Source organism: Pleurodeles waltl, chromosome 9 (genome assembly GCF_031143425.1).
Source record: "Pleurodeles waltl isolate 20211129_DDA chromosome 9, aPleWal1.hap1.20221129, whole genome shotgun sequence".
In the NCBI taxonomy this organism is placed as follows: domain Eukaryota; kingdom Metazoa; phylum Chordata; class Amphibia; order Caudata; family Salamandridae; genus Pleurodeles; species Pleurodeles waltl.
This window is the reverse complement of record NC_090448.1, coordinates 135,452,423-135,476,753: the sequence shown is the minus strand read 5'-3', so window position 1 is coordinate 135,476,753 and position 24,331 is coordinate 135,452,423.

Sequence of the window (24,331 nt, the reverse complement as noted above, 5' to 3'; positions counted from 1 at the left end):
AGGCAGCCAAGCCCCCCTGCATTTAATTTCAATAATGCCCTGGGGAGGTGGCAGTCCCCAGGGCTGCGGAGTGCCAGTGGCCCCCGCACAAATTATATTTTTAGCCCCAGGGATGTGGCAGTCCCTGGGGAAGCAGGGGAAGCCGGGAAAGCCGGGTCCCCCCCTACATTCAAATATCAATGCCCCAGGGCCTTGGCCCACCCAGGAGTTCCTCTGAAAGAAGCGCAGGAGCCTGCACTTATTTATTTTTCAAACATTTTTTGACGGATCCACAGATCTGCCACAAATCTAGTGACAACAGACTTGGAAAAGCTACAAAAACTGAGTAATGAAGGTATTAAAGAGAATCTGAAAAAAAGCTGAAAGACTAGCCCTGACATTTTTGCAACAGAACACTGCAAATCATGGTGAAAACAAAATGCTTTTTAGATCGGGGGGGTGTGTGGGAGGGGTGGCGGAACATTTGCACATCAGGAAGATTTTTCAGAAGTATTGGAGCATATTAATGGAAGAATCAGATATCAGAAGTAATCTCAAACCAGCATTTTCTATTGCATTTAGAAGAGTCCCCTCCCTGAAGGACACACTAGTGAACAGCCATATCGGTGACACTCAAAATATGGCTAAATATTTCCAACAAAGTATTTAAAAAATGTTCCAATGGAAAACACACATGATTGCCAGAAACACAAAATCTACCAAAGACTACAATGGATTAGAAATTGTTATCAATCAAAGCATCAGTTGTGAAGCAGCATATGTAATATATGTACTGGAATGCAGATATGGTCTCAAATACATTGGAAGTACCATTTGCTCCCTATGAAAATAGACTTTAGAACATATTAGAGCAATGGAGAACAATGATACTGCCTATCCAGTGGCAAAACATATAATAAAGAAACACACGGGGCAACTTAGAAAATCTTATCATATTACGGTATTCATACTGTGCCTAAATCTCCAAGAGGGGGGGATTGAACACATATTTTGAAACAGAAGGAATTGATATTTATTATAAGACTCAGAATCAAAATCCCAAATGGCCTTATTATCGGTGAAGGATTTCACCCTCATCTTTAATGAATTTGAAAGAAACATGTATGATATCCCTCTATCACGTTGAAATACAAAAACATATTGAAACAAGCTTTTGTAGTGGACCATTATGTGTAAATCCCTCGCTGCGAAAGGTGGTAAAGATGAAAATTATGAAAGAGACGTTTATCTTTCACTTGAGACTTATGGATTGAGGTAGGTTTGGGACTCATAATTAACTCAGAGCGTCATAGTGGAGAATCATGAGGTCCAGTCATGATGAAAGTCAAAGATTTATAAGAACTGTCTCGTTTTTAACACTAATATAAATCTATACTTCACTCACTGGCACCAATAATTTTTTTTATTTTTTTTATTGCTTTTAATAACAGTTAGGTAGACTTTGTGCTTTGGTTATATGAAATTAAGATCATTACAGTGACCAAAGTGCATTGAAAGTGTAAATACTTTAAAAGCCAAAATCAATGAAGGACTGCCAGGCGCGATTAAGACAATGATGTCGAAACACGTTGGCTGGGTTGTGATGTAACAAAAAAACAGCATTTTAATCTGCTTTAGATTACTACTCTACCTTTGTAGGAAAAGATTTTGGAGGAGGTCGGCCCTCGAGAGAGCACTGGCAATGGGAACGCACTGCTGCACAGACCGAATTGCTTTACAGAAGAACACACATTTAAATATAAATATTTAGTGAGTTGCTTGGTGCGTTGCTATTGAAAGCCAGTGTCATTGCATTGTGACTGTCTAATTTGGACCTATACATTACCTCCCGTCCCTCCCTCGCCTTCCTTTGACCAATGAGGCTTCCTGCCTCCCTTACCCTTTTAAACCCCTCCCCCACCTGTTTTTTCTGTCTAGCCCACGCTAGACTTACCTTTCTCTTTTTTCCTCCACGGGGGGGCTGGGGGTCGTCGTTCCTGCAGTCCTCGAGGCGGGGAGCGCCTCGGGGTGTGCTCTGGCTGGTCGCGTCCCTGCGAGCAGGTGAGGCTGCTTGGCAGACGCTTCCTGAGAGTCGGCTGACGAGGTCAGTCGGCTCTTTACAGCTGGGGCGTTCTGTTTCCGGTTCCTCGGCCCGCGGAGCCGCGCAGAGGTGCCGGTGAGCATTTTTTGGCAGCAGTGAAGATAGGACGGGCGTTCTGCCCGCATTTTAACATTTTTCATTAATTGATGGTGTACTTTTATTGGACTATTGATTTTTTGGAGGTGGACCTGTACCTAGTATATTTAGAGGTTGATTTCAGGGGGATTGTAGTTATACCATGCCGAAGGTTCCTACAAAAAGGCGCAGGATTGTTTCTTCTTCCTCCTCCTCAGGGGAGGAGGGTACTACTGCCATTTCTGCACCTGGGGGGCACCAGGTTCCGGGTAGTTCTTCTGCACCACCCATGTCAAGAGAGGAAGTACAGGACATGATAGAGGTGGCTGTTTCTAGGGCTCTCCAGGCAGGGATGGCCAGGCCTAGTCGGTCTAATGTTGCCCGTCCTCCTGCGACTGCGGAGAGATCCTCTTCAGATGATGAGGAGGAGGATGCTCCATCTACTTCCTCTGGGGGGAAATATGTCTCCAGGGAAGAGATGTGGGAGGTGATGTCACATGTGCGGGACAATTTAGGTTTTCCAGTGTTTCAGCCTGCGGGATCTGACTCACACTTGTTCCCTCAGTATAGACGTCTTCTAAGTTTGCCATGCCTTTTCAGGGTCCTGTGAAGGATATGGTGTTTCGGGAATGAAAGGATGTGGATAAAGCTCAAGTTCCACGATTCCTTCAGAAACTTTATTTACTGGAAGGGGAGGATGTGTTACCTCCCTCTGTTCGTCTAGATTCCATTTTGGCAACCCTGATTGGCAAGACGGCAGTCAATCCGGAGGATTGTGTGCCTACTGATGCCACGGACCGTAAGGTGGATTCTGGTCTCAAGAGGGCTTTTGCAGCAGAAAATCTGGCCCTGAGAGCAGGTATATATTCTGCTTATGCGGCCCAGTCGTTGGTGCAGGACTTTGATAAGCTGGCGGTGGCTGTGCAGGAAGGTGCGGAGTGCTCTGAACTTCTAGCGGTTATAGAGCAGCAGGCCAGGTTGCTGGCAGACGTATCATCCGATGTGGTCCGTACTTCGGCTCTGGCATCTGGGGCTTTGATTGGGGCCCGGAGGTCCCTCTAGTTAAGATCGTGGAAGGCGGATCCTGGGGAGAAGTCTGCTCTCCTGAGACTGCCTTTTGAGGGACGTAGTTTGTTTGGTGATCAGTTGCCTTCCATGCTTTCCAAGGCATTTAAGGAGAGGAAGCATGCTTTGCCTTATAAAGGTGGCTCTGCTTCTGGCAGAGGGTGGAAGAAGCATTCCCGTTCTTCTCCCAAGATGGATACAAAATCTTGTTCTTTCAGGAAACGTCGTTTTCAACCCCGTTTTTCCCCTAAGAAGTCTGCTCCTTCGAACCGGGGTGGGTTCAAGACGGGGTCCTGACAATCACTGTGGGCCTGGCATAGGGCAGGTTGGGGGAAGGCTGAGGCACTTTCTTTCTGCTTGGCAAGAGAGTGTCAGCGATCATTGGGTGCTGGACATTGGGGCCAATGGTTACATCATAGACTTCGATATGGTGCCTCCAGATTTCGGGGTGCGTCCCACTCCTCTGCCTGCGGTAGGGGCACGGAGGGAGGCATTGTTGACGGGGTCCGAGACTTACTTCTCAAGGGGGCCATTTCCCGCGTTCCTCTAGGAGAAAGGGGTCGGGGCACTTATTCCGTCTTGTTTCTAGTTCAGAAGGTGTCAGGGGTTTTTCGGCCTGTCCTCAATCTGAAAGGAGTGAATGCGTGAATCAAGACGGTGCATTTTCGCATGCTGTCAATTCAGACTATTTTTCCGATGGTCAGTCAAGGGGATTTTCTGGCGTCGCTGGATCTGCAGGATGCATACCTACATGTGCCAGTGGAAAAGGCTTCTCAGCGGTTCCTACGGTTTGCAGTAGGCCTGGACCATTATCAGTTTTGTGTGCTGCCTTTCGGCCTCAAGTCATCTCCCCGGATTTTCACCAAGGTGCTGGCCCCTCTAGTGGCTCTTCTACATTCAGAAGGGGTGTTTATTCATCCTTATCTGGACGATATCCTGATACATGCACCCTCACAGGTCCAGTTGCGGAGGCATGTGGCCCAGGTACTGGTGGTCCTGCAAAACCACAGGTATTTGATCAACTGGGGGAAGTCAGATTTGGTCCCTTCCCAAGATCTGGTTTTTCTAGGGGCTCGGTTTCTGACTCATCTAGGTTTGGTGACTGTGTCGGAAAAGAGGTTAGGTGTGCTCCAGTCCCTGGTGAGGACGATAGTGTCGCAGTCTGCCCCCAGAGCGCTTCTATGGTTACATCTGCAGGGACATTTGGCATCAGTGATGTTTCTGGTTCCTTGGGCACGATTCCATCTTCTTTGCTTGATGAACTGGTTCCTAAGGAGGTGGGCTCCATGGTCGGGTTCTCTGCTGACTCGGATTCCGGGGTCAGGGTTGATTCGCAGGGAGTTGAGATGGTGGTTGGGGGCCATGCATCTTCAAGTAGGGGTGTCTTTGTCTCCTCTAATCCTAGTTGTGATAACAACGGATGCCAGCCTCTCAGGTTGGGGTGCTTGGATGGGGTCGGCGCAGATTCAGGGATTTTGGTCTCCGCTAGAGGCTAATCAGTCATCAAATTGGCGCAAATTGAAGGCAGTGTTGTTGGCTCTGATTCATTTCCAGGTTTCCCTGAAAGGAGTTGCGGTTCTTATTCGGACAGACAACTTAGTCACCAAGGCTTATGTAAACCAGCAGGGGGGGACCAGATCAAGGGCTTTGTTCAGTCTGGCACGAAAGATTTTTGTGTGGGCTCAGGAGTGGGTTCCTTCTCTCCGGGCTACCTACATTCGGGGGGTGGTCAATGTTCGGGCTGATCTGCTACGCAGGGTGATTCCTTCCTCACAACTTTTCTCACTCCGAAGGTCGCTGTTTCTTCATCTTGTTCGCCTCTGGGGTCTTCCAGTGATAGATGTGTTTGCATCCCCAGAGAATGCGAAACTCAGTCGCTTTTGCTCCCGGTTTCGTTGTCCTCAGGCTTGGGAGGTGGACGGGATGTCGTGTCCTTGGCCTCGGGGTCTTTTGTACGCTTTCCCTCCATTTCAGCTGCTCCGGGATTTTCTGTTGAGAGTTCGGCAATTGGGAGCCAGGGTTATCTTGATTGCGCCCCATTGGCCGAGGGCGAATTGGTTTCCATTGCTGCAGTTGATGGCGTCGGGTCGGATGTGGCCTCTTCCTCTTTGTCCGTCTCCCCTGGAGTTTCCTTGCCTCTCGAAGTGGTCATTGAGGAGGTTGCACTTGACGGCCTGGAAGTTGAACGACGGGGTTTGACGGGTCTAGGGGTACCAGTAGCTTTGAGTTCTACTTTACTGGCTTCAAGACGGCGTTCCGCTTTGGTTTCTTATGGTAGACAGTGGAAAGTTTTTTCTTCTTGGTGCTTCCGGCATAAATTAGATCCTACATGCACTTCTATATTTGAGGTGATGCAATTTTTGCAGGATGGTGCACAATTGGGTTGGTCGGTGGCTTCTCTGCGGGTGCAGTGGGCGGCTATTCAGGCATTTAGGGGTCCTTGGCGTAATCTGTCGGATGAGGGTCATTTGATGCCTAGATTTTTTCAGGGTCTTCTTAACCTGTTTCCTCGCCCAGTACGTTCTTTTCCTTCCTGGGAGGCCCGCCGTTTAGGGGAATTGGGGGCCTTGGCCTGTTCTTTTCCTTTTTGTAAGGTTTTTCCGGATCGGGTGGTGTTTGTTCCGGTTCCTTCTTTTATTCCAAAAGTTAATTCTTCTTTTCATGCTCGCCAGGAGGTCATACTTCCTTCATTTTGTCCGAATCCTTCCTCGGATGAGGAGGTTCGGTTACATTCTTTGGATGTGCGCAGGGCATTGTTAGAGTATCTGCATGTGGTGGCTCCTTTCCATAAACGGGATTCTCTTTTTGTGAATTGCGGTCCGGCCCGGAATGGTGAGAAGCCTTCCACGGCTTCGTTGAGTCGGTGGGTGCGCTCCTTGATTCTGTTGGCGTATTCATTGAAGGAGGTGGTTCCTCCCCAAGGGATTCAGGGCCGTTCTACCAGGGGTATGGCGGCTACGGTGGCTGAGCTTCAGGGTGCTTCAGTGGTGGAAATTTGCAGGGCCGCCACTTGGGCCTCGCCTTCTACATTTGTTCGGCATTATAGGCTGGCGGACTTGGGTAGTTTGGAGTCAGTTTTGGGTCACCGAGTCTTATCCTCTATGATGTAATAGGGGGGTAGGGTCTCGATGGTCTTTATGGATTGTAATTAAAACTTATTGCAACTCAGTGTCCGTCTCCTGTTTTCTCTTGCTATGTCTCATTGGTCAAAGGAAGGCGAGGAAGGGACGGGAGGTAATGCATCCATTACTTACGATAATGGCATTACTCCTAGTCCTACTCCCTCGCCTTCCTTTCCGTTCCCTCCCGCCCCCCCGGTACGGACCGCCTGAGTTACTGCTTGGGCTTGTTTTTGTACAGGAGGTGGTGGGGGTGGGGGGTGGTTTTAAAAGGGGAAGGGAGGGTCTAGGGGGAGGCAGGAAGCCTCATTGGTCAAAGGAAGGCGAGGGAGTAGGACTAGGAGTAATGCCATTATCATAAGTAATGGACGCATTATATACCTGGTCATGGGAAAGAGAAGCCTACTATGGAATTAATAAGCATCCTTTTAGCTATAGATGTTCTGATGACAGCAAACTAAGTTGCTGTCTGGAGCAGCAGCTGAGATAATAAAGAAACGACCTGACCTCCAACATGCCTTCGATTTTTTGGCTGTGCTTTTCACACTGTGAATATATTTTAATTTACATTGTAGTGGGTGTGCCAATGGGATTTTGTGTTCATTTGAAAGCCAGCACAATGAGATGAAACACTGATTATTTACCAAGCCTGAGACCTTCATTTAATGGGAAGCAGTGTGGGGACTGTGCTCATGCCAGGCACATGTGAGAGTTGCACAAGGCACTTCATCTTTGTGTTAGGTGAAGATTGCACAGTTCTAGTGCATTTTCTACCTCGAGGGACAGAACAAGCACAGTTCAATATAGTCCCATTAAGTGTGCATCAGGGAAGGTGTCAAATGGAAAACAGCCTTAAACACTAGCTATGGCCAATATGAATATTCAGTAGTGCCATTGGACCTCTGCAATGCCTCCATCACTTTCCAGCACTTCATCAATGACTACTTTAGGGATCTACTTAACTCTTTTGTTATGATATAGCTGGATGATTTTCTTATCTTCTCCTTGGCCAAAGAGGAACATTGACTGCGTGTTTTAAATGTCTTGCAGAGACTGAGATACCATTTCCTGTATACAAAATCAGAGAAGTGCTTGTTAGAGGTTAACTCTGTTACTTTCTTGGGCTCCATATTATTGATAATGAAGTACAGATGTATTGAGGTAAGGTTAGAGCTTTACACGAATTATCTATTCCTCAAACTATCAAAGAAATATAGAGATTTCTTGGTTTTCCTAACCTTTTCTATAGTTCATTCAAGTTTCTTATCTAAAGTCCCCCCCAATTAACCAAGAGAGGAGTTCCTTGTGGAAAACAGGAAAAACATTCTCTGAATTAAAGGGAGCTTTCATTGCTGCCCCAGTACTAAGACATCCACATCATTCACTCCTTTTCATCATGTAAATTGGTTCCTCATCTTATGCCGCTAGGGCTATTTCATAATAACGGCATCCAACTGCTGAAATGCTGTATCAAGTGGTCTCCTGTTCCCATACTTTAAATTGTGCTGAGTGGAATTACACAATATATGATTAACAGTTTTGACTATCCAGGAAGTATTTCAACAATAAGGACCAGGAGGGGCCAGAACATTCACTTATTGTCGGAATATACCATAACAACCTAGGTTATATCAAGCCAATAAAATTCCCAATCCTCATTATTCCTCATAACACTTAAAGATCCACATGCTGTTTTCAATCTATGGGAGTAGATTAAGAAGGATACATTGAATGGGAAGGGATTAAATGGTCTGTTATGATATGCAAATCATCTATATCCACCTAAAAAGAACTACTGAAGAATTATATACCATTGTTGTGACACTTCCTAGCAGAACATGTAGGATGTAGAAAGTCAGATTAACTACTTAAACAGCAGTTCTGGTGGGAAATGATAGCTCTAGACTAGAAAAAATATATAACCCACATTGTCATCTGTACCAGAGCAATAATACATCAAAGTAAACTCATTGGTCTATTCCAACATTTGCCCACCCTTTGTCAACCCTGGATTTGTATATCAATGGACTTTGTCATTGAGCTACATATTTCTGAACAATACACTAATATTCTGGTTATAGTTGGTTATCTGACAAACACTGCTCATTTTATTTAACTTAACAAAGTACCTAATTCTTTTGAACTACCCCAGGTTTTTCTAAATGAGATTGTTCATCTTCATGGAAGAACTGCCCAAGGTTATTGTTCCTGATAGAGATTCCTAGTTTGTTTCTAAATATTGGAAATAACAAACCACATGGTTAGGCATAGCGTACTTTCCTTTCACCAGTTACATCCCTCAGACAAATGGTCATCTGGAAAGATTTGACCAATATCTCTGGTGTTTCTTAAAGGACCACCGACAACACCAGTCACAGTGGCACCCCCAGCTGAATTTTATTATAACAATTCCCATAACAATGCTTTAAGTCTTTCTCCTTTTTTGGGTCCAATCAATATCATCTTTGTATCTGGCCAAGAGATTTCTCTCTATCATCACTCTCTAATGTATTGTACCATTAAAAATCCTATTTAATAAATGCAATTAATAAATCAATTAATTAAATAGCCAAAGTAGACTGGCTCTGAAAGGTTGGTCCCCAGAGCATAATGATGATCTTGTTTGTCTATCTTCACAGAATCTATATATCTCTGCTCCCCACTCAAAGTTCCTTCAGTGATTTGGGGGTCCTCTTGAGATCACCGACTCAGTCTGGAATTCTGTGGTACACCTAAAATTTCAAGTCAACTCACACACACCCAGCAGTTCACTTCTTTAGGGTTAAAAAAGTGTTAACACAGACAAGGCGTTACCTCCTCCAAAAGTGATAGATGGGTCATCTGACTATGAGTGGAGCAGAATCGTGATCGCTGCAGAGTCAGGTGGAAGTTACAATATCCTGTGTCCTAGACAAGGTATGATGCCTCATATAGCACATGGGAACCTAACTCATTTATTCATGCAACCTGCTTAATCCAATCATTCCAGCAATGTTTCTTGAATAAACCAAATCCTGATTTGAGGGAGTATGTGGTGGGGGCATTTGGGAGGAGGTTATGTCAGTAATCCTGGAGCCTGTGCTCTTCGTAGATTGTGTCCAGTGTCATAGAGACACAGTTCCATTTCTCAGACTTCAAGATACAAACTTCCTTTGGACGGGCCTTGGAGACTGTGGAAGATGGCCCATTGGTAGCTGGGTAGGTGAAGTAGGGTGGGGTAACAAGCTAAATCAGATCAGCACTTCCAGGGCAGGGTGAAAAGAGAAAGCATTCTAGAAAAGCCAGAACATTCTAGAAGGAGCTGGAAAGTTCCAGACACTTTCAGATCAGTACAAGCTAGGAGGACGTAAACACCAGCCATAGCACTACACTTTGCTTGGTAACATTGGTTGATGGGTACTCTACTCTGGTCACACAGTTCGCACCATGTGTGTTTCTTTTATCTTTTTTGTTTTACTTCCCTTTTGTTCACTTGAGTGGTTCAATCATAGGGCAGCTCATGTTAACCCTTTTCTGCACAGATACTGAGAACTTTGCTTGCTACCATTCTGAAATTCCTGGTCCACTTTCAAATAGTTCAAGTCACCCTGACTCCTGATATTTCTACTGTTGGCGGCAGACTTTCATGTATGATTCCTGGACTTTGTCCTGGTTGTCTGGGGGCTTGTCAAGTCCTCTCACTGCCATCCCTGGTAAGTCATTCTTCTGTTACCTACAAGACCTTTTACCCTTTTGAACACCAGTATATTTATATTCATGATAACTTCTTTTACAGGATTGCAGGAATTACGAGTAAATTAATTGCAAACCAAGGGTCCTTACTGCATGCCTTCACCAACCATGGTTCAGAGGTCAGCAGGTCGAGACACTTATGGAGTGTTCCTTTTCTCTCTAACCCATTACCTCTCTTCTCCTTTTTCCCAGTACAGTGACTTCAGACTCTAGAATTCATTACAGATCTTATGTTTCTGAAAATGGAAGGAGTCCCTGGCCTGAATTCCATTTAAATCGTGACACCCGTGCCTCACAAAAGGTTTCCCAAAAAATTATGTTGAGTTCCACTATCAGAAATGAAAATATGACTCAATCCATGAGACAAAAAACATCAGTTTAGAAACATATGGCCAACTCCTCAGCTAATAGTCATGTGTGCAAAGGAGAAAAATGAGCCATCTTTGAAAAGGTATGCAAAGTAACTATTTTTACGCATTCTCCTTCTGAAAATGGAGAATCTGTTCTACCATCTGGGAAACGGTATGCTACAGTTCAAGGGTTATTGGTAATGTAGGCAGATATCTAATAGGGACAGAATAGAATATAAGGACACAAATCGGACAGGCAAGCACATATTCTTGAACATCAAGATATACAGTTGGTCATGGTAAAGACTGCAATTCAGGACAGTGGGGGAAATGTTTCGAAGCGCGTTGGGACTCCCTGCACATGGGAATCATTTGGCTGTCATCTCTGCTGTCCTACCATGAACTACTATATTCACCAAGATCCCCTGCCCTTGGGAGAAGGTGGGGCCATGGGGGAAGCGCTACAAAGCATGCTGTGGCTTCCTGCACACAAAGTCATTTGGCTGTCATCTGTCCTATCCTGCCCTAATTACTACACCAACCAAGACCCCCTCCCCTTTTGGAGAAGGAGGGGCTGCAGGGGAAGCGATACAAATCATGCTGGGGCGTCCCATACACAGGAGTGATTTGACTGCCATCTCTGCTATCCTGTCATGAACTACTATATCAACCAAGACCCACTCCCCTTTGGAGAAGGTGAGGCCATAGGGGAAGCGCTACAAAGCTTGCTGGCTTGCTGCACACCTAAGTCATTTGGCTGTCATCTCTCCTATCCTATCCTGTCCTGAACTACTACACCAACCAAGACCCCCTGCCTTCGGGAGAAGGGGAGCCATAGGGGAAGCACTGCAAAGAGTGCTAGGACTCCCCACATGTGGGAGTTATTTGGCTGTCATCTCTGCTATCCTGCCCTGTTCTACTACATCTACCAAGACCCCCTGCCCATGGGAGAAGGCAGGGCTGCGGGGGAAGCAAGACAAAATGTACTGGGCCTTCCTGCATGCAGGAGTCATTTGGCTGTCATCTCTGCTATCCTGTCCTGAACCATTACATCTATCAAGACCCTCTGCTCTTGGGAGAAGGCGGGCCATGGGGATAGCGCTACAAAGTGTGCTAGGGCTCCGTGTACATGCGACATGTGCAGGGCGCCCCGTGCATGGTCCAGGTGAAGACCAGGCCAAGAGCGAGCCTGTCTTAGCCCGTATGAGCCCGTATGAGCCATGAAGAGCCAGGAAGCCACCCCCCTAGCAAGTAATATCTGAAGTGGTAATGATGGCTGCTGGCCTGGAATAGAGTTTTTAGAACTGTAAAGTTCATTATATTTTTCTCTGTGGTCGACTTGCATGTTGTTCTGCAAGTAATGGAAAAGACGAAAACTCGGGAGAGCCCACAGGGGTGACAAAGTGTAAAAACCTGTGTGTCATGCTGCTGACAATTTCACGAAAGAGGTAATTGATAATTTATAGAGACAGTAGAATGTATTTTAAGGAATTGGGAAAACAACTAATTATCCTGCCCCCAGCAAAAAAGTTGCTGACATCTTTAAGAAGGGGCATTAGCCAGTTTCCCTTTTGTAAAGTACCTCCTTTCCCCTCTCAAGTAAATGAGTATCACACAAAGCCTCTCTGACAGTAATGAAATAAATGAGACAACACACCCAACTGTTACAACATTTGCAGAGAGTCACGGTTATGAGGGTATAAACAACAAAGGAGTGTCTAACAGTGCTGTAATGCCAGGGATCCTATGCACAAATCATTTTAGCCCTCTTGCCTCACCTAAAACCGTAAGCAGCCTTTCTAAAGAACGGACCTAAATACCTTGGTGACACATGATGCACATGATATGGGAAAGACTTGTAGTTGCATTACGCTCACTTCAAGCAGGGCCGGATTAAGACCTTTAGAGGCCCTAAGCACTTAATAGATTTTTGTGCCCCCTAATTTAAAATATAAACAATAATAAACCGTAAAAGAAAGTTTTATTTTACGAAATTAAATAAATCTTACAGTAAGATGGAAAATAGTGTTTATTTTTGTACACTTCCACTTTGCTTATATTTAATTCAGCTGCACCATTTGCAGTTTTGCACCATATGGTCCAAGGTAAACCAGCAATGAAACATTTCTGTGGTGCCCCCCCCTTTTCTTGATGTCCTAAGCATGCAATGATTTTGCTTAATGGTCAATCCAGCCTTGACTTCAAGGAACTATTGTTGAATTGAAAGGAGCAACAGGCCAAATGTGTAATCAAGTTGCTCTCTTGGCAAATAGATTGTACTAATCAGAAACCATCTTCATTGAAAGTGTGGAGACTTTTTGGCAGTAATTACTCCAACCTGATGTCTAGTGCTGGGGGGGCAGGAATGTCTTATCTTGTAGTACTGGCGATGGCAACACCCAGAACACATTCTCTCAAACCTGAACAGTGTGTCACAGTATGCCAGATATTGTACAACAGTAAAAAGAAACAAAACTGTAGTGTCTTGCATAATTTAGAATGGAACCTTTCTGGCTCCCCGAGGACTCCGAATCAGTGTGAAGTAATCGTTAGAATAGAATGTAATGAAAGCTTGGTTTAGAATGTTGGAGTTCGCAGGTACATGCAAAGGAATAAAGATGTGATTTACAGCTCTGTGTGTGGCCTAGTTATTCAGCAGGTACCAGACTGGGCGAGATGCTACATATACAACTATTCAACCCCCCCTTACCACCACTCAAATACAACAGGGAGAGCAGTGAATTTTAGAGAGGGAGGCATTATACTAATTCTTCAACATCTCTATTTGTAATGCACCCACACAATAAGGGAGGGAAGGTACAAGAATGCCATGAGGCTGAAGCATAATGCTCTCATAACACAATCCACAGATATCCAGGGCACCAACTAGTTAGCGTGTACAACGGGGCTGCCATACAGGACATTGAGAACCAAAAAGAAAATGGAAGTAAACTATATGTTCTATGCTCCTAAGCTTTTAGAGGGGACTAAGGAATCTAGTGATTCCCTGAAGATATTCTCAATGTGATTCGATGTACAATAATGATCGGTATGACTACTTTGAGATTGTACTGTCCTGTGAAGAATATATTAACGGCTTAGTGAACCTAGACCAATGCACTTTACTCCCTAAGGGTTCCCTGATGCAATTTAAATTTACCCCCCACCATACCCTGTATGTTGGAAGACAGAGAAGTCTGTTTTGATCCCCATACAAGAACATCACGTCACAAAACAATTGAGTATAATTTAATAGGAGCTCACATGGTGTCAGGTTGACAAGAGGAAGAGTCCTCAAATCTAACTCTAAGTAAGGTTACCACCCTATTATGATTAGTTCATCTATGTCTACGAAGGAGAACCTGGACAAAACAAGCAGGTGTGAATGATGCCAGATTTGGATTAAAGATAAGGCCTTCACATTTGAACATAATATCTAGGGGCGGTACTCCAGGGATCCAAATGGTATCCTAGAACATTGCAGGCTTAAAAGTTAAAGTGAATGACCCTGATTCAGGGAAATCAAATAATTCCAGCCCTCCTCTTTTCTGATAATACATTAGAATTATCAAAAATGCTAATGGGCCTGCAGAAGCTCATGAATCAATTGTCAACCCTGTGTAGAGAATAAGGTTTAGAAATCAATACCTCAAAAACAAATGTAGATCTTTTCGCCCCCATAGGTCATTCATAGAGAAAACAAAGTTACATACTTTCCTCCTCGAGCAGGGTAAGGAGTTTGATTATTTGGGAATGAGAATATCTAGTCCATTATCATGGTCCCCACAAATAGAGAAAAGCCAGTTGATTTTACAGCATGTTGGATCAACCATTGTTAGGAAGCTGAATCAATCTAACTTCCTCACAATCAAACCTGCATTAGAAATATAATATGCTAGAGGACTTAATGCGGGGTGCAGAACAAAATGGGGGGTTAGAAAAAACAGAGAACAGATTCATGCGGGCTGCACTTATATTGCCTAGCAATACTCCATGGATTCCACTGCACTTTTACCTGGGACTAAAAAATATAACGCACATAGCCGTCCTGAAACCACTGACTACCTAGCTGAGAATATGGATAAGTAAATCCACTATTCCCTTGCATCAAGAGCTTTAGAGGTAAGAGAACTGATGAACTTGTGCTCATTACCCTGGTTCAGACACATGAAGTATTGGATGTATGATTTGGGGCTACACTCTGCTTGGGATAATCCTGAGCTGATCAGCAAAGATATGATAGCCAACTTAGAGTTAAGGTATTGGAGAAGTATTGAAGGAAGATAGAAAACTAAGCCCAACAGATAGATTCCTGAATTTCAACTGTAATATGGCTTTTAAGCAATTTGTTGATCGTTTACAACCATCTCAGGTGAGATATCTCAAACTGAAATTCAGATATGGAAATCTGCCTCTGAATAAGTTCAGAAGTAGTTCGTGAGAGTGTTCTGTCACTTCCACTTGCCCTGTATGTAGAGAAAACTCTTAGTCTGACAAACTCTTTTTGCCCTTACTATGCTAAAGTGAGAAGACCTCGATTATTCCAGTATGCCATATTCTGTCCATGGACCATCTAAAGGATGCAATTCGGACACTAAGATCTGAGACTACACAATAGGTTGTTTAGTCTGTATCATAATATCTATTGTATGCATGGTGTTGTAGATGTAAAGTTTTACAAATATGATGTATTATAACTGGCATACACACTGTTAAGGGGACATCATATTTTATCTTATGTAACATAAAATATTAATGATCTATTTATCTTTTTATATACCATGTAACTATGATGTTTGTAATTGTGATTGTTAGTGTTTTAATGGGGATTCTTCCCTGAAATAAATAAATAAATGACACTGTAAAATTTAAATTTAAATTGTTAGACTGCAATAACTCTAATGTAGTCTTTACTCTTCTTTAGCCTAAAATAACTGACTTATACCACAACTCTATAACATCTAAAATAATATTTCCAGTTCCTTTTAATCTATCTGCTCTTGGGCCACTTAAGCTTGTATGGAAAAGCCAGAACTATTCCCACCTCTCACTCAAAAGGAATTACAGGTTGATCATAAGTATGTGAGTCAGTGATGAGTCAAGGCATCACTTACTGAATAACATAAGGCATCCACGAACAACTTGTCTGAACAAAGAATGCATGTGATGATAAGGCCATTTTAGGCAAAGAAAAATGCCCATCTGGCTTAATGACTATTCTTGCACTGACCATTTTGCAAACACTGACCCCATGGTCAGTTCAAATAAATTCTGTATGGTTCACTAGCTGTCACGCACAGGTGTCTTCATTTAGTACAAGACATCTTCGTAACTAAATGTTCTCTCTCAATTACTGAATAGGTAATTGGGATTCTGAAAAAACTCATTTCTAAAAAAAACATGAAATAGTAGAAGACAGGATGTTCTTATCCATCTTCTTATTCCGACAATACAAGTCCCTCAATTGCACTTTTGGTCAAGTGTCTCTGCAGTAAACCTTTTTGTAGTCATAATTAAACAACATTGGTGCACATAAAAATAATCTAAAAATCCTGTTACTCTCATAGGATCCCTAGAAACATGTGGGGCTATAGAATACTATAGGACTACTGGCATATTGATACACCGTGACACCAGAGTCTGTTTCAGAGCTGTGCCAATCTTTCAAAGCACAATTGTAGTCATTCTTGTGCTAGATCCCGAGGAGGATCTATCCTACTTCGTGCTAGGGCCCGAGGATGATCTATCCTACTTCCAAACCAAGTCGATATAGTAACTGTTAAATTCAGAAGTTTTGTTAAATTGCCATCTTGATTGGCCAAGGGGTGGTTGATTGTCAGGAGCCACCATGCCACCCTGAAAAGAATAACATATGTGAAAGGTGTCAAGTGTGTCATTAAAAGGATCACAGTTAGGAGGAAAAAATACAAAGGGAAAAAACTTTTTCGGCAATTGTGTACTTCTTGATTTGGGTGAATTGAAGAATAATAGCAATGCATCAAACCCTTCTTTACATCAGGAAGGAGGAAAGATCCAAACCAATACAAAGAATTCCAGCAGCTCATCAAAAAGCTAGAAGCGAAAATCAGGGACAAAAATGAAAGTAAAATGGTGAAGAAGGCCACAAAAAAGGAAACTAATGCAATGTGAAATATAATTGAAATATTCAAGCTTAGAAATGGCTTCTTATACATGATACATTCAGGAGCTGACATCACAGCGAGAATTCAATCACATATTTGATTAGCAACCTCTGCTATATAGAGCTTGTCCATGCCCCTTGTGGAGAAGTGTGGCACAATGGTTAGAACGGCAGACACTGATGCAGAGATCTGGCCCGGGACCAGGGTTCAATGCCTACCTCGGTGTGTCTTGGGCTCAATTCCCTTGGACCAGATCATTCTCACCTCGGTGCCTAATCTAATTAATGGGTCCCACTCTGTAACTCTGGGCAATAGTTTACTTAATCTCCACAACGGCCCTCACAGCGCTTGGATGCCTGGCTTCACCCTGGGGCTGACAAGGAGTGGGTGCCTCACAGGGAAAAGACAGGAGGGGTTGCACAGTGGTATGCGTACAGTGCCTTGAGACCCTAACGGGTGAGTAGTGCGAAGTTTACCATTTTTTTTTAGAATTCACGGCGCTCACCGGACAGATAAAGGAGAAGCCCATGTTTAACAAACTTCAGCCAACAAACTGTTCTGCGACTCTGCTGCTGCCGTCCTTGTCTAGTACTCAAACTATCTTGCACAACAACCCTTCACTCATCCACTAGCAACAGCAGCTCATTCAGGGTGAGTACTCAGAACTGAGACACCTGAAGACATGCCACCCATCAAAGGGAACTAAGCTACCTCTTCAATTCAATGGGGCTTCTTGGTGAGTTCTCATCTGTAGTCTCAGTAAAATTACAACAAAACCACACATCGCATGTATCTGCAAAACCACATTTAGGTGCCAAATCACCTTCAGGTACAACATGCTTTAGTTTATTAAGTAGCTCTGAAGCCTTACATTTAGGAGCAAAATCATATTGAGATGCACAATCGCCTTTGATGCAGCAGGAGAGCGAGAACAGTTTTAGGGGCAAAAATCACAATTAGTTGCACATACACATGCAGGTGACAATATACCCTTGGTACAATGTCAGCATAAGCGTGTTATCACCTTTACCTGAAAAATCATTCAGTACCGACAGAAAATAGGGTAGTAAGATGTCACGTAGGTGTTAGAGGAATGCATCAGTTTGAGATCACACCACATTAAACAGATTAACCAACACTGGTAAAATGCCCCTCCTGTCCTTCTCCCACTGTCTCTGTTGTTGCTTGTCCCCCCCATCTATTTCTGTTGTTACTTGTACCCTCTAACCTCCTGTGTTTTTGCCTGCCTCTCCTGCTCTCTCCCTCCCTCCCCACCCTCTGTGGTGTTGCTTGCCTTCACCTGCCCCCTCTTGCCGTTTGTGTTGATGCATTGCTCCTGCAACCACCAAACCTCTGTGTTATTGCTTACCCCCTCTCACTCTCCGTGTTGTTGCTTGCCGTTCCCACCCCATGTTGTTGTTTACACCCTCCAATCCCCTCTTGCTGTCCATGCTGTTGCTTGCTCTCTTCTGCCCCTTGCACTCACCATGTTGCACATTTTCCCTCCCTCAGTAATGCCTCCTTACTCGCTCTTCTGCCAATAATTTTAAAAAAGCATTATGACTGGACTAGCGCTGGCCGTATCAAAGAACTTTTTTATTTTGTACTGTCTGTCATGCTGCACAGCTGTATAACATAACTAAAACTATTTACAAACCCCATAGCTTTATTGTAGGTGACACATTGGATTTGCCAATGGTTGTTTAATAATGCAAACATCACAGCATCTTCCAAATGGAATTCAACCACATAACTTTTCATAACAAATGTAAATCATATTTGTTTGAGCGTTTGCCTGTTAAGTAGGTCTGCCTAAAAGGCAATGAAATGATTTATTTGATGCTCAGTAGAAAAAGGAATGCATATATGTATTCTGAAATAAAAAGAGAATCACATCTGGGATGGGTGACAGCTGGGCTTTGTGCACTTCCTCTAGACAGTTACACACAAAGTGAAAGTAGGTGTGCCTGATGGGCCTTCCACATCCTTGTGGGACGTTAGCATCTTGATGGGTCATCTGAGGCAGGATGGGAGGGAGGAGCTGACACTTGCACCTGAATGGGCTGTGCCTGTCCCCACACAAAGAGCTGCATACTCCCCTGTAGTGAGTCTAGACTGAGGGCAGGAAGGTCAGGGACTTTTTGAACTTTGAAGGCCTCTCTTTGCGATGTCTCGCCCACTTCAAAGGTATAACTGGACCTCAGACACCACCACTTCAGAACACTTCTGGACATGAGAACATTCTGGCAGGAAGAAGGATTTCTGTGCTGCTGAAGGGACTGTCACTTGGCTGGACTTTGCTGGACTCCTGCTCTGCTGTGCCTTCCCTGCTGCCCTCTTTGCCTAGGGGTGAAAAGGACTGAACCTGCATCTCTACATCCCCAGAACCAATGTGACCCCAAGGGCTTGCTGGCTTGCCTTCTGTTCTAAGTCTCAGGGACATCAAAGACTTCACTTTATCCTGCAACATCACGTGGACTTTGCTTGCTGCAAGTCTTGCCCTGCCAAGCGGTGACAATCCAACCTGAGCCCTTGAAAGAGGGAATAAAGTGCTGCAACTATCAAATCCATACATCGCCGCTGTTGCACTGGTCAGAACCAATGCATTTCCTCTCTGACGCATCACTCCTCAAGAACTTCACATTGCTGACTGTGCGGCTCGATTACAACGCATCACCTACATCACATAGCGGTTCACCAATTCAACACTATTCAAGGACATTGCATCGACAGGTGTGCAGCTCAATGACTGCACATCTCCAACTGTGTGGATCAGAACCAGTGCATCCCCTGCATCTAAAGGGATCAACGCCGATGCATCACCTACTCTACTTCTAACATCAGGACCTCATTGTTGATGCATCCCTTCATCCAAGGTACTTTTTCAGCGGGACAAGGTTGGCCCCTGTATCTGACCCGCACTCCATCGTGGTCAGCCTGACTTTTCAGATTTGACCTGGTCTAGTGCAACCAAATATCCCCAGTAGGCGCTTTATGTTTCTAAGCATTATATTCACTGATATTCCTTAAAAATGTAGATCTCAAATTCTACTTATTGGCTTGTTGTCGTTATGGTCTTGTTTTGTTAAAAATTTCGCTCTATTTTTCTAACCACATGTGGTATCTTTAAGTGCAGTGTTTTCATTGTTCCACGTATTTAAGTGTTGCATAAATACTTTACACTGCCTCTTAACTTAAGCCTGCCAGCTCCATACCAAGCTACTAGAGGGTGAGCACAGGTTAATTTATGGTGTATCTGACTTACTTTGGTTAGGATTGTGGTTCCTGCTTGGGCAGGGTGCATACCTCTGCCAACCAGAAACCCAATTTCTAATAGTGGGACTATGGGGAGGGGGTTAGTGGCGGTGCTCCTCAAAGGACATAGCTTAAGAGCTCTACACTTTGGAGAAGGGGCAGATGCAAGGGGCTTCGGAGTACAGTTTTGTCTTGTGCAGAACGTTGACACTTTGTGGCATGGAAAACATTTATTCATTGGTGTAAATGACCTTTTACAAAACACTGCGCTAGCTTTTCACGCCATGTAGGTTGCAAAAAATATACAAAGTTTCGCGAAGATTTGGGAGACTTGGGAACTTTACACACCACGAAATGTGACACCAATGCAGAACACTGCAACACCTGGGACATAAAGCGCAACATTTGCAGATTCGGGCTATTAGTGACTACTCTTCTCTCGTTAGTACGCTGTGATAAAACACGAAAATATTGACATATGTAATTTAAAGGAATCAATATCTTCCTCTTTATAACCAGGTTTCAAACGGATATCATCGCGGGTTTTATATTACTGAATGCTTCATGTTCTGAAAGCAAAACATTTTTAGGGTTAAGTAGGCACACATGTTTAACAAGAACATATCAACAGTTTGAAAAAAATCAGACTTTTGGATCATGAAAATATGCATGTACTCATAGGATGAGGAGTGTAATGTAAATACGTTTGGACACTGCAATGGCCGGATTGTGGCATTCATGCGGCACCGTGAAAGAGTCACGTTTTATTGTACATTACAAGGAAATAACTCATCAATGTACATGCACATGAGTATTTAACAAACTTGACATGTTCTGACCATCAAGAGATGAAAAGTAAGCATTCGAGTACACTCCTTGTTGCACTTGTGCAGACAGTACAGGCTGTATTTTGTAACATCTGCCCGTGAGCGGCACTTGAACATCATTGCCAGGAAAACTGTAGCCTGGACGCTGTAGGAGAAGTGTTTGCCCAGCTGCCAAAATATTTGGGCTGTGTAAAATGCAAACATATTTGAAAAGAAAGAGCAAATGGTCCTCTGATGTACACGGGAACATTCATATTCATTTTTACATAAGTGTATTTTCTTGGATCAATATTTCTATTAGTCGCATGGCCTTTTCAGAGGAGCTGCCCCTGTTAAATGTGGAGTGTTGTCTTTTGACACTTTTCGGGGCTGAGGTAATACAGGCATCTGGGCCCCCACCTGCCCCTTTGTAATTTATGTTCCAGAAACAGCAGGCACCTAGTGCGAGATTTCAGCACTGGCATAATTTGTGAGCTTAGTAAAGATGATGGTAATTTAATATTCAGGTCACAGCAATAAATCAAATACTACGTGCGAGTCGATGGCTTCTTGAGTATGTCAAAAGGCATTTATTTTCCTCTCCAGGCACACAGGCCGCGGTACATTCTTCACTGCCCCTGCTGCCAATTTCATTCTACAAAACTTAGAATAACACTTATTTTGGTCATGTCAGGTCCGGGCCCAGAATTTTGCAGGAGCAGCATGAAATGCGTGAAGATCCAGGCTTCCAAGATCAGTTTAGGGATGGAGAAACGTAGGCAGCTATTATAGGCAACAGCTAACGCAAAGCCGGCTGTGCTAGGACAACAGCAACAGAAAGGCGAAGCGGGTGATAGACTGATTAGAGGGTTGGAACCGATGCAGAAGGCAGCAGAAGGACTCTAAGCACCAGCAGGCGGCAGATGGAGGTTGGAGGAGACAACTACGCTGGCAGGACCAAAAATAGGAAGAAAGCTTGCAATTTCTTTTAAAATATTATGGCGAACGGCAGAAAGGAATAGCGCAATATAGAGCTCCACTGAAGAATACGCTGTAAAGCGTGTACTCGCTTTATACGTGTGGTATAAAGTTGTTTTTGTGGACTGGACCGGTTTTCTCCTAGGACGCTCACACCGTCTCTGTGATTGGATGTGCACTCGAGGCATGCAAGCATTGGTTAGTGTTTGCGTGCTGTGCAAGTGGTGGATGCACGGTGGCTACAGTGGGCAAAAGATTCGACATGTATACTGTGGTTCAGGGAACACAAACACGCATTGGCAATGCCAATATATCTGGCTTTAGAACTCCCTGCCAAGCCAGACCTAAAATTGTATATAGGTTCATGACTGTCCTCCTCCCATCTGTGCTAGTGCCAGAGAAAACCACCGTAAATTAACTGGTTATCTAAGACACCTTAGTAGTGTTAAAATGTATGCTGTGTGTGCCCCTGAAAATTCAACCTCTGTCAGCTGGATAAATTATAAAATGATCACAGATGTGTGGAAAGGAAGCACTTCTTTTAATAGAAGTATACAGCTCCCGCCCAATCAAAGCATGTACCCGCGGATCCCAACATGTGGGTGGAGCCAAAGTCCCTCTCCTGGTGGTTCTCACATGATTGTCTGGAGAAAGCTGCACTGTCAAGCCAGACCATAAGAATCCCTGAAATCTGTCAGGCATTTTGCCTAACTGGTGTGGGCAGGCTACTACAGTGCGGGTTGGCCACAAGCCATGGTGGACATTACACCCTGCAGCTAGCCACCCATGCACTCCACAAGTTCACCCAATGATAGCCTTGGTGGTTTTACTTTTTTTCAAATGAAAAAAAACATGCCTTAATGTGCTTGTTTTGGGAATACAAAATGGTGACTGAGTGAAAATGTATGATCTTACTTTGACATATTTATTGCTTTGCTGTTTTACTCCCATTTCCCACTACTCTAAGCACTTAATAGTATGCCCCTGCAGTCTAGCACTTATCCTAGTGACTCCCCTTAATTGTGGACTTTATTTTTCCACGATGCTTGATCATGATTTTTGTCCAAAATCTACATTTTCAAGATGGCATAAAACAATTTGAATAAATCACACAGAAACACTTGGATCCAAAAATGAATAAGGCCTTGCACCCTACAAAAACATGGCTGTCAGGAAAATCCCTTTTATAGGGGCAAATTGCCTCACCTACCACAGGGTGGCATGCTTTATCATGGGGAATCTCCTCACCCAAAGGCAACTGGTCACGGAGTGGGCTCCAACTCCTCCACTGACGAGAAGGAGCTCAATGCATGTTCTAGAGATGATGAAAATTGATGACCTGGTGTGTGAGGAGGTGGACACAGTGTGTTAGTAGTGCAACAGATTGAAACAGTGTGAAAAATGGTTAAAACTGGCTCCACAGTGCACACATACCTTTAGTCGTTAGGCCTTGGGTCAGGAATAAACAATGAAATACAGGAGCATCACAAGGCTATAGTAGCCAACGGGAATGTATTCATGTATGGAGTCAACATGTTTCTGTCCTAAGCACCCTCGTAATGAGGTATGTTCACATTCATCAGGGCCCCAAGAAAGGACACTTTTGCTCAAATTAAATGGTAAAATTAAATGTTTACTGAACCATACAGTGGTCTGAAGACATATTCAGTATGAGAGCCACTGCGTAGTGACCTGTAAAAACACAAAAACAGCTAGGTTATAATTTTTACAAGGCACAACCCGGCCCCTCACCGAAATCGTGATACACACTAACATAGTACTAATAGTGTGCAGTCCTTCTGGATGTTGTGAGCATCATATACATGCATGTCAAATGTGTAATGACAGGATGAACAACCTGGGCTCAACCGCATGTGTTGGGAGCTGGTCTTCACCTAAACTTGGGAACTACCCAGAGTTCTCTCATCTGTTTTACATACTTTATGTGTCACTCTCGCCCAGAAAGGCTGTTGTTTTGACTTTAACTGGGTGATGTCTTGTGCCTGGACAAAGCTAAACCTGTCTGAAGAGACGTAATTACATCGCAACACATGTTAGGAGTTGCTTTTGGTCATTCCAGGCTTGGATGGAATTTTACCAGTCTCAAGCTGTAATACTGTGCCTGGAGTGTTGAAAAGCTTTTGTCATTTTGCAGCTCGGCAAGAATGGTACTGGGGCAATCTTATGCTTAAAGATTTTGCTGTACAAATGGCAAAACACTTTGTCACTTTCTAGATCGGCGTGGATTGCACTGTGCCAATCCTATGCTTAAAAACGTTGCTAGATAAACAGACATTTGAGGTGAGCAAATCTAGACTGTCGCTGGTGTTGCAGGATGCCCTTACTGGAACTGCTTTCCACCTAATCTTGGGAGCTACCCAGAGTTCTCTCTTCTGTTTTGTATAATTTATGCATCACTCTAACCCTAAAATGGGGTTGTTTTGACTTATTTTGGGTACTCTGTTGTGTCTGAACAAAGCTAAACCTCTCTGAAGAGATGTTGTGACATTGAAACGTGTTCCAGGGGTTGTGTTTGCTCACTCCAGGTTGGCTGGGATGGTATTTGACCAGTCAAAAGCTGTAATTATGTGCCTGGAGTGGTGAAAGGCTTTTATCATGTTGCAGCTTCACAAGGATGGCACTGGGACAATCTTATGCTAGAAGATTTTGCTGTACAAAAGGCAAAATACTTTGTCACTTTCTAGCTCAACATGGATGGCACTGTGTC